Here is a 19,597-nt window from a genome sequence, read left to right as displayed (position 1 = left end):
AGGAACAAAAGCAAAATAAAGCATCATAGAAGACAAACAGAAACGTGGCAAATGAAAATCTTTCCTTATCAGTAATTATATTAAAGATAAATGGATTAGAAAACTCCAATTCAAAGGCATTTTGCGGAAGAGTGGATAAAATATATATAATCCAACTACATGCTGTCTATGAGAAGAGCCTTTAGTTTAAAAAGCAGAAGTAGGTTTGAAATAACATAATAGAAAATGAAATACAATGTAAACATAATCAAAAGAGAGCTGGAGAAGCTATACTAATACCAGATAAAATAGAAATGAAAATATATTATTAATACTAGAGACAAAAGAACATTACATTGTGATGAAAGAGTCAATACAGGCATACCTCAGAGGTATTGGGAGTTTGGTTCCAGACTACTGCAATAAAGCAAATATCTCAAAGTGAGTAAACAAATCTTTTTGCTTCCCAGTACATATAAAAGTTGTGTTTACATTATACTATAGTTTATTAAGTATGCAATAGCATTATATCTACAAAACACTGCATAAACCTTAATTAAAAATACTTCATTGTTTAAAAATACTGTCTGGGCCTTCAGAAAGTCATAAGCAGTGCTTGCTTCAGCAGCACATATACTAAAATTGGAATGATACAGAGAAGATTAGCATGGCCCCTGAGCAAGGATGACACTCAAATTTGTGAAGTGTTCCACATTTTTCCCTTATATTTTTGTGTAACATTTTATGTAATCTATCTTTTAAAAATAAATAAAAAATGTATTTTATTTTTTTTCTTTTTTTTAATTAATTAATTTATTTTTTATTGAATTTTTAATAATGTAACATTAAAAATATATATATATGAGGTCCCATTTAACCCTACCACCCCCACCCCACCTCCCCCCCCCCCCCCCCAGCAACACTCCTTCCCATCATCATGACACATCCATTGCATTTGGCAAGTACATCTTTGGGCACCTCTGCACCTCATGGTCAATGGTCCACATCATGGCCCATACTCTCCCCCATTCCATCCAGTGGGCCCTGTGAGGATTTACAATGTCCGGTGATTGCACCTGAAGCACCATCCAGGGCAGCTCCATGTCCCAAAGATGCCTCCACCTCTCATCTCTTCCTGCCTTTCCCCATACCCATCAGCCATCATGTCCACTTTTCTCAATCCAATGCCACCTTTTCTATGTGGTCATTGGATTGGTTGTGTCCATTGCACCTCTATGTCAAGAGGAGGCTCAGATTCCACATGGATGCTGGATGCAATTATCCCCCTTTCAGTCGTAATCACTCTCGGCTCCATGGTGTGGTGGTTGTCCTTCTTCAAATCCATCTTAGCTGAGTGTGGTGAGCCCAATAAGTCAGATTGTAGGTGCTGGAGTCTGTTGAGGCTCAGGACCTGGCTATCACATTGTCAGTCCAGAGATTCAAATCCCCTAAATATATCTTAAACCCCAACACTAACTGCACCTCCAGCACATTAGCATGAAAGTCTTATGAAGAGAGATCCCATCTGAGTCCAGATTCATCACACATAAACACCAGTTCCAAAGAGGGGCCATCTGACCTGGTAGTTAACCCCATCGGCCATGACCATAACTCCCATGGGTCTCTTTAGCCCTCGAAGAAACCGATATCTGGGGGTTGTATCTGCTTTATCTGTCTCTCAGACTCTGCTCAGTTGTGCATAAGGGCAATCCTTCTGACAGCCTCCAGACTCTTTTTTAGAGACTCGTAGCCATATAAACTCATTTCTCCTTTCCATTTCCCCCTTACATTAGGTCAAACAGCATTTTAAAGTCATGTTATTTTATGTAGACAGGGATATTCCGCTGATCCGCATTGAACCTTTCATATAAGGTCATTTTCCAGTTGCATCATCAGTTGGTAGTTGATAGTGGTCCCTCGGTGCCAGGGAGGCTCATCCCCGGGTGTCATGTCCTACGCTGGGGGGAAGGCATTGCATTTACATGCTGAGTTTGGCTTCGAGACTGGCCACATTTGAGTAACATGAAGGCTGACAGGAGGAAATTCCCAGGCACAATGCTGCTTTAGGCCTTGTTCTCATTTTAGGCTTATCAGCTCACAAGCATAGTCATTAGCATCAGGGGCTCACCGTTGAACCCTCACTCCCTCCCGGTCCCCGCCGCTGCACCTGAGAGACTGTCGCTGCTCCCCTAGGGACCACGACAGAGCACCACTGGCCAGGAACCCAGCACCCCCCCTGCTGTGGTTTCCAATTGTTGCCACTATGAGTATATCCAAACATTGCCATGCACCCTGAACATATGTTCTGTACAGCTCCCTGTCAGCCATATATCCCCTGTCAATGGTATCCCATACCAGTATTCCTCCATTGCCTTTGTTGAACCACTCTGTGATCCAGAACTCCCTGAAATTTGAAGCCCAATATAATGTCAGGGTCCCTTACTAGGAAATGGCATATAGCGATAGGTTTAAAGGTTAGATAAAGAATAGGTGTTGACTTGGAAAAAATTCTACATCCTATCTTTCCCCCCCCCCTAATTATTGAGCTTCTCTTCACAGGAGCCCTAGACCACAGCAATGCATATATATAGTATACAGCACTCCCATACATCCACCACAAAACCTTTTCCCTTCCACAGCGATACTCTTACACCCTATTCACATCATATTTACTTAACGTGATGTACAGAGTCTGAGACAATAGCTTTCAAACAAGGTGACATCTGTGCTTACATTGTCGTGCATACTTTAGGATACACAGATTTTTACATTCTTAGTTATCCTATGTTTTACATTATGGCTTACATTATCAGTCTGTCATCTCCTATATGTTATGGTGTAATATTACATGTTTTATATCCATCCTTGTGTACTCTCACGAAACTCCTCTCTTACCCCCCATTTACCTTGGTTACACACATTTAACATCCATTTTCCCTTCCACCTTGGTGCCCACAGTGACAGCCAACCTCCGTTTCCCGAGGAGCCACTTCCAGATATAGATGGAATAGTGTTCAGGGCCTAACTTGCTCAACTACCCCAATGCCCTGGGAGCCACCCTTTCTTTTGAGGGATACAGTTCCCTCTATTCGATGGCACCAGTCCTCCCCAGGATGTGGGTCCACCCCCACTCTCACCACTTAGGTCTCTACCCCATGGTGTCACCCACTCTGGCAGAATGAGCATTTAGATATTCCCCAGGAGCACGTCCTGCATCAGACCCTCCCCTCCGAGCATTCTAAACAGGTAACCCTCTTTATTATATTTTGATATGATTTTCTCGGCATTAAAAAATGTATTTTAAAAAGAAAGTCATAACCTTTTTGTTCATGGAGGGTTTTGCTTTGATGCTGATCGCTGCTGACTGATCAGAGCCATGTAGCTGAAGTTTGGTTGGTTACAGCAATTTCTTAAAATGAGACAACAATAAAGTTTGCTTCATTGATTAACTCTGTCTTTCACTTGAACACTTAGAGGCCATTTTAGGGTTATTACTTGGCCTAAGTTCAATATGTTGTGTCTCATGGAATAGGGACACCTGAAGAAAGAGAGAGAGATAGAGGAACAGACAGTTGGTGGAGTAGTCAGAATACTGTAACTTTTATTAAGATTACCATTTTATATGGTGTGGTTGGTTGTGCCCCAAAACAATTACAATAGTAACATAAAAAATCACTGACCACAGATCACCACAACAGATATAATAATAATGACAAAGTTTGAAATATTGTGAGAATTACCAAAATGTGAAACAGAAACAGGAAGTGGAGTTGAATTAGTAATAAAGATTTCCACCAAGAAAAGTCCACAACCAGATAGTGTCACTGGTAAATTTAATCCAAACCTTCAAACAATTAACACGAACATTCCACCAAAAAAAAGAGGAAGAAGTACTTTCTAACTCATTCTATGAGGGCAGTATTATCCTGGTACCAAAACCGGCCCAAAAAAAAAAACTCATAGGAAAAGAAAACTGTGGACCAATATTCTTTATAAATACAGATGCAAAAGTCTTTAAAAAATATTAGGAAATCAGGTCAAGCAACATATAAAAAAGATTATACCATACGAAGAATGTAAGTTTGGCTCAACATGTGAAAACCAATGAATGCAATAGACCATATTAAATAGAATAAAGGACAAAAGCCACATCATTTACATAGATACATAAAAGACATTTGACAAAATTCAGCACCCTTTCATGATATAATCTGTCAACAAACTAGAAATAGAATGAACTCTCTCAACTTGATAAAGGGCATCTATAAAAAACCCACAGCTAACATCGTAATAGTGAAAGACTGACAAATCTGTCCCCAAGATCGGGAATAAGACAAAGATATCTGCAATTGCCAGTTTATTCAACATGGTACTAGGGAAAATAAGCAATTCAACATTGTACCAGGGAAATTAAGCAAGAAAATGAAATAAAAGACATACATAATAGAAAGGAAAAAGTAAAATTGTTTGACTAGTAGCAGAGACACCATTCTAGACCAGATCTCTTTGACTGGAAAACACATGTACTTAATCACTTTCCAAATTGTGCCCTCAAAGGACTGCACGAGTGGGAATGGGCACAAGGTAAGAGTCCATTTCCGTTTTGAGATTTTGCTCATAAATTGAGCCACAGATCTTGGAAGAACAGGACTGCCAATGGATGGATCCACAGGCAGGCATGACAAGAATGCTCAAGTTTCTTATGGAGTTACAATGGCCACCACACATTGGAGCCACCAATTCCTCTTCTTAGAAAGAAATTGATTCCTGTCCAGCGCTTATTCACTCTTCTAGTCTGAATCAAATGGCAACTTCCTGATGCTTCCCAGACAAAATTGCAGCACATATCATGTGTCCTTTTCCCCCTTTCTACTAGACACTCCCCAAGAGAAGGGGCATAGAATTAACCTTCTTTGTATCTGCAGTATCTAGTAAAATGTGGAACCCAGCAAATGTTTGCTGAATGCAATCAAATTTTGACTCATGTTAGGCAATAATTGTCTTGAGAAGGTATGGCACCCACCCTGACCCCACACTTGCCTCCTGCCCCACCTCCACCATGGGTCTCTAGTCTAGTCACATTGTTGGCAGAAGAGTGCTCCACCTCTTACTTTTCTTGATGGGGACTCAGGCAGTGTAGAGATGGAGGGCAGAACAATTTTATTTTATTTTTAATCTGCAGGGGCCTAATTCTCTGAAATCAGCTCTTTAGCCTGAAAGGACAAAGCTACATTAAATAGAAAATTGGAGTCGTATAGCCAAGTGTCACTATATTAATATGCAAAGCTACCAGTCAGTTAATCTCCACAAACCATTTGTTTCCTTAATTGCCCTCTCAGGGCAAAAGTGAAAAAAAAAAAAAAAACTAGAGATGATGAATAACAATTTTATTTAATTCACCCTTCCTATTCTCCCTAACTCCACTTCCCGATTCTGTTGTGAAGCTGGCAATTTTCAACTTAAACCATCAAATCACTCCCCTATCCCCAAAGGACCACCCCAGGCTCTCCAACCCACATTAGCACCTGTCTCTCTGCACCTCTTGAGTTCTGTCCACTAACCCTGCTCAGAGCAATCTCTTAAGGATTTGAGCCTCAAGAAGCTCCCCAAAGTGGTGGAGGGCACTGACAAAATGGCAGTGGGGAACCAGTGAATTCCTGTATTCTCCAGGAAATAGGAGAGTGTCAAATTCAGATTATGTATTCTGAAGTCACAGACTGAGTAAGAATCTCTTCCTACCACTCACTGGCCCAGGAGCCTTGGGCAGGTCATTTCACTTCTCTGGGCCTCAGGTGCCTCATCAGTATAAACTGGGGAGGGTAGATTCAGGAATAAAAAAGTACCTACTGCATATCATATGTCTGTTGTGAGGATTAAATCAGACTACAACCCAAGCATGTAAAGATGTGAGACATAGGGTGCTTCTCAGTGATACTAGCTGTTGCAGCAACTGTTGTGGTGTTGGTGGTGATGTCAAATTGTTGTAGAATTTGAGAGAAATTCAATTACTTGAGTATAGAGAGGCCAGGACCCAGGAATGATTTTGAGAAGGAAAAATGGTTTATTGATGGCCGGCCAGACTTGGGAACTTTCTGTTTGAATCCTGAGCCCCAAACAAGATTTTTTAGTCCCTTTTATACAGAGAGGAAAGTCCAAATGGTCCTTTTGTTTCAGTTCTCAATAGGCTTGAATTAGCATATATTTCCACATCTTAGTAAGCTTTTAGCATGGACCTCAGACATTCAATAAGCTTTTAGCATATTTGCTTTGCATTTCCCCTGAATACTTAAAGTTTATAGACCTTGCATTGTTAAACTGTCTCCTGCTCACCAAGGGCAGGACTGCAACCTTTCATCATCCCACACCCACAAGTCACAGATAGTTTAGGTTATCTCTGAAGAGACAAAGAGCCTGCCACCCATAGCCCACATCAAAATAACTAGAAACAAGGTCTTCATACCCACTCACCGTTCTGTGAACCTCAGGAAGCTGGGCAGTTGATCAGTTTAAGATGACAATTTGGGAGGGGGCAAGATGGCGGCTGAGTGAACATCCCTGTTAGAGTCTTCTGCAGGGAATCGGCTGGGCGGCGTTGGAGACTCTTTGGGACCGGATTGTTTCGGGATTTTTGCTGGTCCGGAGGTGTCTGGACATCGATTTGGAGGGAAGGTAACAGAGAGGATTCGTCTGTGAAATATACACGGAGATCCCAGCTACCTGTAGAGGATTCCCTTCTTGGGTAGGCGGAGACGAGGCATCTAGCCCCGCTCGGTGGGGCTGAGCCAGGCCGGGCCGCACCGGCGGACGCCGGAGCCGGGCCGCGCTGCGCCGGCGGTGAGCGGGGCCGGGCGGGGCCGAGCCAGGCCGAGCCGGGCCGCGGTAGCGTTTGGAGCCGGGCGGGGCCGGTGCAGGCCCCGGCTGCGGGCCGCGGTAGCGCTTGGAGCCGGGCGGGGCCGGTGCAGGCCCCGGCTGCGGGCCGCGGTAGCGCTTGGAGCCGGGCGGGGCCGGTGCAGGCCCCGGCTGCGGGCCGCGGTAGCGCTTGGAGCCGGGCGGGGCCGGTGCAGGCCCCGGCTGCGGGCCGCGGTAGCTTTTGGAGCCGGGCGGGCCCGGGTCAGGCCGCGGCGGGTACGGAGCCGGGCAGGGCCGGTCCAGGCCGCGGTGGCGGGAGGTGGACGCCGGAGCCGGCTGGGCCGCTTTGGCGAGCGGAGCTGGGCGGAGCCAGGCCAGGCCAAGGCGGCGTGAGGAGCCGGGTAGAGCCGGTCCAAGCCTCCGCGGCGGGCGGAGCCGGGCCTGCGGAGGGGTTTCTGTTTTTTTTGTTTGTTTGTTTGTTTGTTTGTTTTTTGTTTTTGTTTTTTTTTTTTTAATTTTACTTAATTTTTTTTTTTTTTTTTTTTGAGCATCTGCAGTACTGGGGAGTTCGTGGGCCCTGGGCGGCCTATTGGGGGTTTGTGGGAAGGGAGGTGCTTGCAGACCCATTTGGGCAGACAGACGGGGGGGTTTTAGGGCAAAGCGGGGGGAAGTTGTTGTTTTAGATAGTGTTGCAATTGTGACACGTGTGTACCTGTATCTCTCTTCTCCCTATCCGTTCCCCACCGTTTGCCCATCCTCTTTTTCTTTCTTCCTTTCTTCTTGCCTTTCTTTTTTCTTTATTATAATTTGTTTTTTGTTTTTTTTTTTTTTCGGTTTTCTCTTTCCCTCTTGTCCCTCATCTTCCACTTATTTTTACTTTAATTCAAGTATACAATAGGTGCTACAGGGAACACCTCACATTTGCTGGGTTTTCCCATCCTCCACTGCCTCATTTCTGTGTGAACTGATTTAGGCTACCTACACTATCCCCCTTCCCCTGCATCTTGATATCCACTATCATCTACTGTCTCTCCTATATTCCACCCCCCACCTCCCGTTCTTTGATCCACAAAGTGTCTAACTCTTAATTTCTAATACCTTTGTTCTGTTTTCTGTCTATTATCCACTCTTGAAACTCTTACCTTTCTTTTCTTTTTCCCTCTCTCATGAAAACAATAGCTGTGTAGTTCATACCATATTCCTCCCAAATTCAGTCATCAACTTCATAAAAGGTACTCTACCTACAGCTATAACTCTATACAATCTACATGAATCTAACCTCCATCCTTCCAGACCTCATATTCCTGCTTTATTAACATACATCACCAATACAACTTTACACTTTTCCCTTGCTTACACAATTGCCTTTCCCCAACACTAATACTTTCCTCTAAAGTGAACTTAACCAACAACAAGTAACTAGAATAAGAAGAAAAAAGTGACAAAGAGAAGATATAACACCTGTGCAAAAATAACAACTAATTAACCTCCAAGAGCAGACAAAGAAGCTAAGGAACTGATTAAATTCGTCAAAATAAAGAGATGACCAGAAAGCAACAAAAATCTACGAACCAAACCAATAATCAGGAAAACATGGCTGAATCCAATCAACAAACCAATAATCACGAAGGGGAGCAAAACTTGGCACAAGCAATGAAAGATCTCAGAACATTTATCACCGACAAATTTGATGCAGTAATGAAAGAGGTTAACAACATGAAGACATCACTTGGAGGGGAAATTGCAGACATACGCAAAAACATAACAGATATGATGGGAATGAACACCACAGTTCAAGAAATCAAAAATACACTTGCAGCAAATATCAGCAGACTAGAAGAGACAGAGCAGAGAATTAGTGATGTGGAAGACAGTACATCAGAAATCAAACAGATAGTAGAAGGGGTCAATAAGAAGATAGAAAAAATCCAATTAGGATTTAGGGACCTGAATGACAATGCAAAACGCTCAAACATACGTATTATAGGCATTCCAGAAGGTGAAGAGAAGGGAAAGGGGTCAGAAAGAGTGTTGCAGGAAATAATGGCTGAAAACTTCCCAAATCTACTGAAAGAGACAGATGTACATATCCAAGAAGCACAGCGCACTCCACAAGTCATAAACCCCAACAGGCCCACCCCAAGACATATACTTGTCAAATTATCCAATGCTCAAGACAAAGAGAAAATCCTAAAAGCAGCAAGAGAAAAGAAAACCATCACATACAAGGGAAGCTCAATTAGATTAAGTGCTGATTTCTCTTCTGAAACCATGGAGGCAAGAAGACAGTGGTATGATATAGTCAAGGTACTAAAGGAAAAAAATTTCCAACCAAGAATACTCTATCCAGCTAAACTAGCATTCAAACATGATGGAGAGTTCAAAATATTCGCAGACAAACAGAAACTGAAAGAGTATACCAACAAGAAACCTCCCCTTCAAGAAATTCTAAAGGGAGTTCTGCAGGAAGAAAGGAAAAAACAGGAAAGGCAAAGTTGGAGGAGACTATAAGACCAACAACAACAACAAAAAAGACAAAAAAAATATACAAACAAAATATGACAAACACAAATCCAATCAAAATATGGCTAACACAAATAATTCCTTGATAGTAATAACACTGAATGTCAATGGATTAAACTCACCTATCAAAAGATTCAGACTGGGACACTGGATAAGGAAATATGACCCATCCATATGCTGTCTACAAGAGACACATCTTAGACCCAGAGACGCATGGAGATTGAAAGTGAAAGGCTGGAAAACAATCATACAAGCTAACAATAACCAAAAAAAGGCAGGAGTAGCTATATTAATATCAGACAAAATAGACTTTAAATGTGAAACAATTGTGAGAGACAAAGAAGGATACTACATTTTAGTCCAAGGGAAAATCTGTCAAGAAGATCGAACAATCATAAATATCTATGTCCCTAACAAGGGTGCCTCTAAATACATCAGGCAAACGCTGGAAAAACTAAGTGAAGGAATAGATACATCTACAATTATAGTGGGGGATTTTAATACACCACTATCAACTCTGGACAGAACATCTCAAAAGATAATCACCAAAGAAACAAAACATCTGAATAGTATATTAGAGGAGCTCGATCTAATAGACATATATAGATCGCTACACCCAAACACAGCAGGATATACATTTTTCTCAAGCGCACATGGATCATTCTCCAAGATAGATCATATGCTAGGCCACAAAGAAAGGCTGAACGAATTCAGAAAGATTGAAATCATACAAAACATTATCTCTGACCACAGTGGAGTCAAGCTGGAGATTTGCAAGGGAAAGAAGCCCAGATTTCACACCACGATTTGGAAATTAAACAACACACTCTTAGAAAAACAGTGGGTCAAAGAGGAAATCTCAAAAGAAATCAATGACTACCTTGAAACAAATGATAATGATAACACAACATACCAAAATTTATGGGATGCAGCAAAAGCAGTACTGAGAGGGAAGTTTATAGCCATAAATTCATATATCAAAAAAGAAGAAAGAGCAAAAATTGAAGAACTAACTGCACATTTGAAGGAATTAGAAAAACAACAACAAAGTAACCCAACAGGAAGAAGAAGGAAGGAAATAACAAAGATAAGAGCAGAACTAAACGAAATAGAAAATAAGAAAGCACTTGAACAGATAAACAAGACCAAGAGCTGGTTTTTTGAGAAGATTAACAAAATTGACAAACCTTTAGCAACACTAACAAAGAAAAAAAGAGAGAAGATGCAAATACACAAAATAAGAAATGAGAAAGGCGATATCACCACTGACCCCACAGAAATAAAGACTATCATAAGAGGATATTTTGAAAAACTATATTCCAACAAAAATGACAATCTAGAGGAAATGGACAAATTCCTAGAAACACATAAACAGCCCATATTGACAAAAGAAGAAATTGATGATCTTAACAAACCAATCACAAGCAGAGAGATAGAATCAGTTATTAAAAATCTCCCAACTAAGAAGAGCCCAGGGCCAGATGGCTTCACAGGTGAATTCTACAAAACATTCTGGAAAGAACTGACACCAATCCTGCTGAAACTATTCCAAACCATCGAAACAGAAAGAACATTACCCAACTCCTTCTATGATGCCAACATTACCCTAGTACCAAAGCCAAACAAAGACATCACAAGAAAGGAAAATTACAGACCAATTTCTCTAATGAACCTAGACGCAAAAATACTTAACAAAATACTTGCTAATCGTATTCAACAACACATTAAACGAATTATACACCACGACCAAGTGGGATTCATCCCAGGTATGCAAGGATGGTTCAACATAAGAAAATCAATCAACGTAATACACCATATAAACAGATTGAAGGAAAAAAATCACATGATTATATCTATTGATGCAGAAAAAGCATTTGACAAAATACAGCACCCTTTCTTGATAAAAACACTCCAAATGATTGGAATACAAGGAAATTTTTTGAACATGATAAAGAGTATATATGAAAAACCTAAAGCCAATATTGTTTACAATGGAGAAATCCTAGACTCCTTCCCTCTAAACTCAGGAACAAGACAAGGATGCCCACTGTCGCCGCTCCTATTTAACATTGTCTTAGAAGTACTTGCTCGAGCACTGAGGCAAGAACCAGAAATAAAAGGCATTCAAATTGGAAGGGAAGAAGTCAAAATTTCATTATTTGCAGATGACATGATCCTATACATAGAAAACCCTGAGAGATCTACAACGAAGATTCTAGAACTCATAAATGAGTTTAGTAAAGTCGCAGATTATAAGATCAATGCGCAAAAATCAGTAGCATTTCTGTACACCAATAATGAGCAAGATCAGGAGGAAATCAAGAAACAAATACCATTCACAATAGTAAATAAAAAAATCAAATACTTAAGAATAAATTTAACTAAAGAGGTAAAGAACTTATACACTGAGAACTATACAAGATTGTTCAAGGAAATCAAAGAAGACCTAAATAAATGGAAGACTATTCCTTGTTCATGGATAGGAAGACTGAACATTATTAAGATGTCTATCCTACCAAAATTGATCTACACATTCAATGCAATCCCAATAAAAATCAATGCAGCCTTCTTTAAGGAACTAGAAAAACTAACTAGGAAATTTATTTGGAAAGGAAAGAGACCCCGAATAGCCAAAGACATACTGAAAAAGAAAAACGAAATTGGAGGAATCACACTACCTGACTTCAAAACATACTATAAAGCTACGGTGGTGAAAACAGCATGGTATTGGCATAAGGAGAGACATATAGACCAATGGAATCGAATTGAAAGCTCTGATATAGAACCTCACATATACAACCACACAATATTCGATAAAGCCACCAAACCCTCTCAACTGGGAGAGAGTGGCCTATTCAACAAATGGTGTCTGGAGAACTGGATAGCCATATGTAGAAGAATGAAAGAGGATTACCATCTCACACCTTATACAAAGATCAACTCAAGATGGATCAAAGACCTAAATATAAGAGCCAAGACCATAAAAACCTTAGAAAGCAGTGTAGGGAAACATCTACAGGACCTTGTAATAGGTAATGGATTTATGAATATCTCACCAAAAGCACGAGCAGCAAAAGAACTAATAGATAAATGGGACTTCCTCAAAATTAAAGCCTTCTGCACCTCAAAGGAGTTTGTCAAGAAAGTAAAAAGGGAGCCCACACAGTGGGAGAAAATATTTGGCAATCATATATCTGATAAGAAACTTATAACTTGCATATATAAAGAACTCCTACATCTTGAAAATAAAAAGATAAACAACCCATTTAAAAAATGGGAAAAAGACTTAAACAGACACTTCTCCGAAGAAGAAATACAAATGGCAAGAAAGCACATGAAAAAATGTTCCAAATCTCTAGCTATCAGGGAAATGCAAATCAAAACCACAATGAGATACCATCTTACACCCATAAGATTGGCAGCTATGAAAAAAACAGAAGAATACAAGTGCTGGAGAGGATGTGAAGGAAGGGGAACACTCATCCACTGCTGGTGGGAATGCAGAAGGATCCAACCATTCTGGAGAACAGTATGGCGGTTTCTCAAAAAACTAGCCATAGATTTGCCATATGACCCAGCAATACCACTGCTGGGAATATACCCAGCAGAACTGAAAACAAGAACACAAACCAATATATGTACACCAATGTTCATAGCAGCATTGTTCACTATTGCCAAAAGTTGGAATCAACCCAAATGCCCATCAACAGACGAGTGGATCAATAAAATGTGGTATATACACACAATGGAATACTACTCGGCTGTAAGAACAAACACACTACAAACACATGTGATAACATGGATGAATCTTGAGAACCTTATGTTGAGTGAAGCAACCCAGACATTGAAGGACAAATACTACATGACCTCAATGATATGAAATAAACAAGCTGCCCTAGATAGCAAGAGACTGAACGATAGGCTTGCAGGAAATCGGAGGGTGGAGGAAGGATATGAGCCGATGTCTGCAGGGGTGGAATTTAAGACGAGATGGTGGTAAGTATGAACACAAAGAAGAGATAAAAGGGGGGCAAGGGGTTGCCTTTGCTTGGGGCTTTGCGGGTTTGAGGGTGGCTGGGGAGGGACGGGTGGGTAACGTTGCCCAAAAGTGGGGGGAGGGAGGGGTAGCATACGAACCAGGAGAGGATCAGGTGTTGGTGGAGAGTAAAATGCCGAGAAAATATAATAAAGAGGGTTACCTGTTTAGAATGCGCGGAGGGGAGGGTCTGATGCAGGACGGGCTCCTGGGGAATGTCTAAATGCTCATTCTGCCAGAGTGGGTGACACCATGGGGTAGAAACCCAAGTAGTGAGAGTGGGGGTGGACCCACATCCTGGGGAGGACTAATGCCATCCAATAGAGGGAACTGTATCCCTCGAGAGAAAGGGTGGCTCCCAGGGCATTGGAGCAGTTGAGCAAGTTAGGCCCTGAACACTATTCCATCTATCTCTGGAAGTGGCTCCTCAGGAAACGGAGGTTGGCTATCACTGAGGGCACCAAGGTGGAAGGGAAAATGGACGTTAAATGTGTGGAACCAAAGTAAATGGGGGGTAAGAGAGGAGTTTCTTGAGAGTACACAAAGATGGATATAAAACATGTAATATTACACCATAACATATAGGAGATGACAGACTGATAATGTAAACCATAATGTAAAACATAGGATAACTAAAAATGTAAAGAACTGTGTATCCTAAAGTATGCACCATAATGTAAGCACAGATGTCACCTTGTTAGAAAGCTAATGTCTCAGACTCTGTACATCACTTTAAGTAAATATGATATGAATAGGGCGTAAGAGTATCACTGTGGAAGGGAAAAGGTTTTCTGGTGGATGTGTGGGAGTGCTGTATATTATATATATACACTGCTGTGGTCTAGGACTCCTGTGAAGAAAAGCTGAATAATTAGGGGGGGGGGGGGAAAGAAAAAAATAGGATGTGGAATTTTTTCAAGTCAACATTCTTTATCTAAGTTCTTTATCTAACTTTATCCAAGTTCTTTATCTATCCTTTAAACTCATCGCTATATGCCATTTCCTAGTAAGGGACCCTGACATTATATTGGGCTTCAAATTTCAGGGAGTTCTGGATCACAGAGTGGTTCAACAAAGGCAGTGGAGGAATACTGGTATGGGATACCATTGACAGGTGATATATGGCTGACAGGGAGCTGTACAGAACATATGTCCAGGGTGCATGGTAATGTTTGGATATACTCATAGTGGCAACAATTAAAAACCACAGTAGGGGGGGTACTGGGTTCCTGGCCAGTGGTGCTCTGTCGTGGTCCCTAGGGGAGCAGCGACAGTCTCCCAGGTACAGTGGTGGGGACCGGGAGGGAGTGAGGGTTCAACAGTGAGCCCCAGATGCTAATGACTATGCTTGTGAGCTGATAAACCTAAAATAAGAACAAGGCCTAGAGCAACTTTGTGCCTGGGAATTTCCTTCTGTCAGCCTTCATGTTACTCAAATGTGGCCAGTCTCGAAGCCAAACTCAGCATGTAAATGCAATGCCTTCCCCCCAGCGCGGGACATGACACCCGGGGATGAGCCTCCCTGGCAACGAGGGACCACTATCAACTACCAACTGATGATGCAACTGGAAAATGACCTTATACGGAAGGTTCAATGCGGATCAGCAGAATATCCATGTCTACATAAAATACCATGACTTTAAAATGCTGTTTGACCTAAAGTAAGGGGGAAATGGAAAGGAGAAATGAGTTTATATGGCTACGAGTTTCTAAAAAAGAGTCTGGAGGCTGGCAGAAGGTTTGCCCTCATGCACAACTGAGCAGAGTCAGAGAGACAGATAAAGCAGATACAACCCCCAGATATCGGTTTCTTCGAGGGCTAAAGAGACCCATGGGAGTTATGGTCATGGCCGATGGGGTTAACTACCAGGGCAGATGGCCCCTCTTTGGAAATGGTGTTTATGTGTGATGAATCTGGACTCAGATGGGATCTCCCTTCATAAGACTTTCATGCTAATGTGCTGGAGGTGCAGTTAATGTTGGGGTTTAAGATATATTTAGGGGATTTGAATCTCTGGACTGACAATGTGATAGCCAGATCCTGAGCCTCAACAGACTCCAGCACCTACAATCTGATTTATTGGACTTACCACACTCAGCTAAGATGGAGTTGAAGAAGGACAACCACCACACCATGGAGCCTAGAGTGATTACAACTGAAAATGGGAGGATTGCATCCAGCATCCAGGTGGAATCTGACCCTCCTCTTGACATAGAGGTGCAATGGACACAACCAATCCAATGTCCACATAGAAGAGGTGGCATTGGATTGGGAAAAGTGGACATAATGGACAAAGGGTATGGGGAAAGGCAGGAAGAGATGAGAGGTGGAGGCGTCTTTGGGACATGGAGCTGCCCTGGATGGTGCTTCAGAGGTAATCACCGGACATTGTAAATCCTCACAGGGCCCACTTGATGGAATAGAGGAGAGTATGGGCCATGATGTGAACCAATGTATATGAGGTGCAGAGGTGCCCAAAGATGTACTTACCAAATCCAATGGATGTGTCATGATGATGGGAACGAGTGTTGTTGGGGGGGGGGGAGAGGGGGTTGGGGGGGTGGGGTTGAATGGGACCTCACATATATATTTTTAATGTAATATTATTACAAAGTCAATAAAAAATAAAAAAATTAAAAATAAAAAAAATAAAAAATAAAAAAAAAAAGCTATAATGGTAAAAAAACAAAACAAAACAAAAAAAACATATATAGTTTGCATCCTCCCTGAATATTCAAAGTCTATAGAGCCTGTATCACTTAATTAGCTTTCCGGGACTGGAATGGTTGGCATGGTTACAAAAGGCGGAGCTGCAGTTCTTATTGTTTGACACACACTGCCCAGGTTATTTATGAAGAAACACACAGCACCCCCCCAACCCACGCAGCTCATATTATTCCCCTCTTTGATGCCAGTTTAACTTGTTAAGCTTTGGCACCACTATTGTTGGAATTATAAGGTAGGCGGCTGTTTGCTCTTTTGATTACCCCAGTGAGGGTGTAAGGATAAAATTTTTGGGTAATATCCAGGGCTTCTTCTTGTTCCTAGAAGAAAGTTTTGTTCTGGATAGCAGAATCTTGAGGGTGGAGGTTTTCCAGCAGCCATCTTGGGAGTTACTGATGTTCATGTGGATTTTCTGGCAGGTTCCAGGTTCATTTATTAATTTTTTACTTTGTAAACTTGCTTTATTTTCCCTTTAAAGAGTTTACACCTTTAATCTTAAAGGGGTGTTGAAGCGAGATGATCTTTTTTTCTGTAGCTACTTCCTGCTGGCCATGGGCTGTAGTCCCTACCTGACAAGGTATAAAAACTCTGTTATTTTATTTTGACTGGAGGAAGATGAATCTGGCATTCTGTATGAAGCTGGATGAAGTTTTCATATGGCTAACAAGATGCTCATTCTGAAAGAGACAAATTAGAACTTTGGGAATACATGGTTTCTTTAAGAAGACACTGGATTATAGAAGTAGAAAAGGTTAGGTGCCTGCAAAGACAGCACCTTTCTAAAGTTATTGGGGAACAGTATATATATATAAAGTTATTTTATGTTCTTGGTTAACCCCAGAGAGAAATTATAATAGACAATGGTATTAGGCACTTAGCTTTGTTTTTTGGAAGATACAGGTTATTTTTTCATGGGAGCAAGATATAGTGCCAATTGTGTTCAAGTTCTACTTACAGTATTCTGGTATTTACTGCTTCACTTCATATGTTCTTGATAGAGGCTGCAGCACTGTTGACTCTAGAGAGAAACAAAGGAGTAGATTTTACCAGCCTGGTGCATGACACTCTCTGGCACTATGAAACAGTGCCAGTTTGGAGAAGATATCTATTGTACATTTGGCTGTACTTAGCCACTGCTGGCTGCTGTAGGAACTCAAAACTGCAAAGTAGTTTTCGTCCACTTTAGGAGCATGACCAGAGATGTAGCAGATACTTGTATTGTGTTAGGGGTCAGTGACCAAACTAGCCAATAACTCTCATAGAGAAGTACCCTGCATGGGTTGGACACCTGGTTTGAATGCACAAGAGATTTTGATAATGTTGAAGTTTATCTCTTGATTTTTACATATTTTTAAACACTTTTGAAAGGACACTGCTGGGGATGCGGGGCAAGGTGCCAACTGAGTGAGTGCGCCTCATAATCTCTCCTGCAAAGAAGTGGCTCAGTAGGGTCAGAGTCCTGCCAGAGTGGGCTGTTTCAGGGGCTTGCAGGGCAGGAAGTGTCTGGATGTCGATTTGGTGAGACAGAGACAGAAGAGGTTCTTGCAAGAGGTAGAATTTTGGGTTTCTGACACGGGGGTTAGAGTTGTGGGTGGGAACGTTTTCCCTAGGACTGGTGGCCGTGGTGATCCCTAAAAACTGTTGGTTGTGCTGTGACTTTCCCAAACCCTGGGTTTACCGGATGTGTGGTTCCCAAGTCCATATTCCCTAAACCCCCATAGCCCATGCTCCACAAACTCACATACCTTGAGTCCACAATATCCCGGACTTACCATTCCTGAATCCAGCATGCCCTGAGGTCCATCTGAGGTCCATGATTACCCTAGCCCTCTGTTTTTTGTTCGTTTGTTTTTTTGAGCTTGGAGGAGCATACTACCTTGCTTGGGAAGAGCCTGGGAATAAAGGAGAGGCGAATCTGCCGAGAGAGCCCAATTTACATAAATGCCCTGGGATAGGAAACTTGGTCTGAGAGAAGGTGGAGTCAGAAAATCAATTACCCCTCCCCTAGCACACCTAAGGGGAAGAGACTGTAGGAAGTGCTTTCCAGGGTTCCAATAGCATATTTGGGGATTCTGGTGAGGTGTAGGTGCTCTCTCCCTGGAAATAAAGAGTCATTGTTTTCTATGTTGAGTTGGTTCACTAAGGAACCACTAGAATCTACTACTGGACCCCTCATGCAGCTTTCCTGCTGCCCTGGGAGAAAGGAAACTGAAGAAGGGAGAAAGGGGGAATTTCAGATTCTTAAGCATTTTATTTAACTGCAAAGAGTATTCCTAGCTTGAAACTTTGGTGGTTTTTTTTTGTGTGTGTGTGTGTTGTTGTTGTTATTGCTGCATTGCCTTCTGGTTTTTTCATCCTCTTTATCCCCCCAAATAATTACTTATATTAGCCATATTTTCTTTGGATTTGTGTTTGTCATATTTTGTTTTATTTTCTTTTTCTGTTTTTGTCTTTTAAGTTACTCTTACATTCTCCTCCAGTTCTGTCTCTCTTGTCTTTTTCTTTCTTCCTGCAGAACTCCCTTTAGTATTTCTTGAAGGGCAGGATTCTTGTTGGCATACTCTCTTAGTTTCTGTTTATATGTGAGTATTTTGAATTCTTCATTATGTTTGAATGCCAGTGTTACTGGAGAGAATATCCTTGGTTGGAAATTTTTTTTTTCTTTTAGTATGTTGACTATGTCATACCACTGCTTTCTTGCCTTCATGGTTTTAGTCGAGAAATCAGCACTTAAACTTATTGAGCTTCCTTTTTATCTCTTTCTCTTTTTCTTGCTTGCTTCCCTTCACTTTTCTGCCCCCCCTTTCTTTCCCTCTTTTTCATCCTTTCTCTTCTTTTTTATTTTATTTTTTTAATATAATAGGTACTGCAGGGAGCACCTATTTTTTAATATAATAGGTGCTGCTTCACCTGTGCTGAGTTTCCTCATCCTCCATTTCCTCTTTTCTGTGTATATTGATTTTGGCCACCAACACAATCCCCTTTCCTCTACATCTATCTATACTCATCTATTGTTTCTCTTACATTCCACTTCCCTTTTTTTGGCACCCCAATTTATCTGACTTTTTATTTCTAATACCTTTTTTCTGTTTTCTGTCTTTTATTCACTCTTTATATTATTGTCTTTCTTTTCTCTTTCCCTCCCTCATGAAACACTGGCCTTTAAATTTATACTATATTCCTCCCCATATTCACTTGACTGTTTCATTGCAGGCACTCTACTTACTGTTATAACTCTGCACAGCTAACATGAGTCTAATATCCATTCTCCTATATCTCACATGGTTCCTCTGTTAACATTTATTATCAGTACTATTATTATACATTTTCTTTCCTTACTCATTTGCTTTCCCTTCCTTACTCATTTGCTTTCCCTGGGCCTAGTATTTTCCTTCAAAGTGAACTTAGCCATCAACAAGAAAACAGAATAAGAAGAACAAAGTGACAAAGAGAAGACATAACACGTATGCAAAAACTAACAACTA

At 41.3% G+C, this 19,597-nt stretch overlaps 1 non-coding gene across 1 annotated transcript; it reads left to right on the top strand.

Annotated features, from left to right (window-relative positions):
* Nucleotides 1-591: 591 nt before the first annotated feature.
* Nucleotides 592-698, top strand: LOC111761351 (U6 spliceosomal RNA). Its single transcript, XR_009184510.1, has one exon. It is a non-coding gene; the product is annotated as a U6 spliceosomal RNA (small nuclear RNA).
* Nucleotides 699-19,597: the final 18,899 nt, after the last annotated feature.

Source organism: Dasypus novemcinctus, chromosome X, assembly GCF_030445035.2.
Source record: "Dasypus novemcinctus isolate mDasNov1 chromosome X, mDasNov1.1.hap2, whole genome shotgun sequence".
Taxonomy (NCBI): Eukaryota; Metazoa; Chordata; class Mammalia; order Cingulata; family Dasypodidae; genus Dasypus; species Dasypus novemcinctus.
Note: the sequence above shows the minus strand (reverse complement) of the source record. Positions and strands in the feature narration are given on the sequence as shown.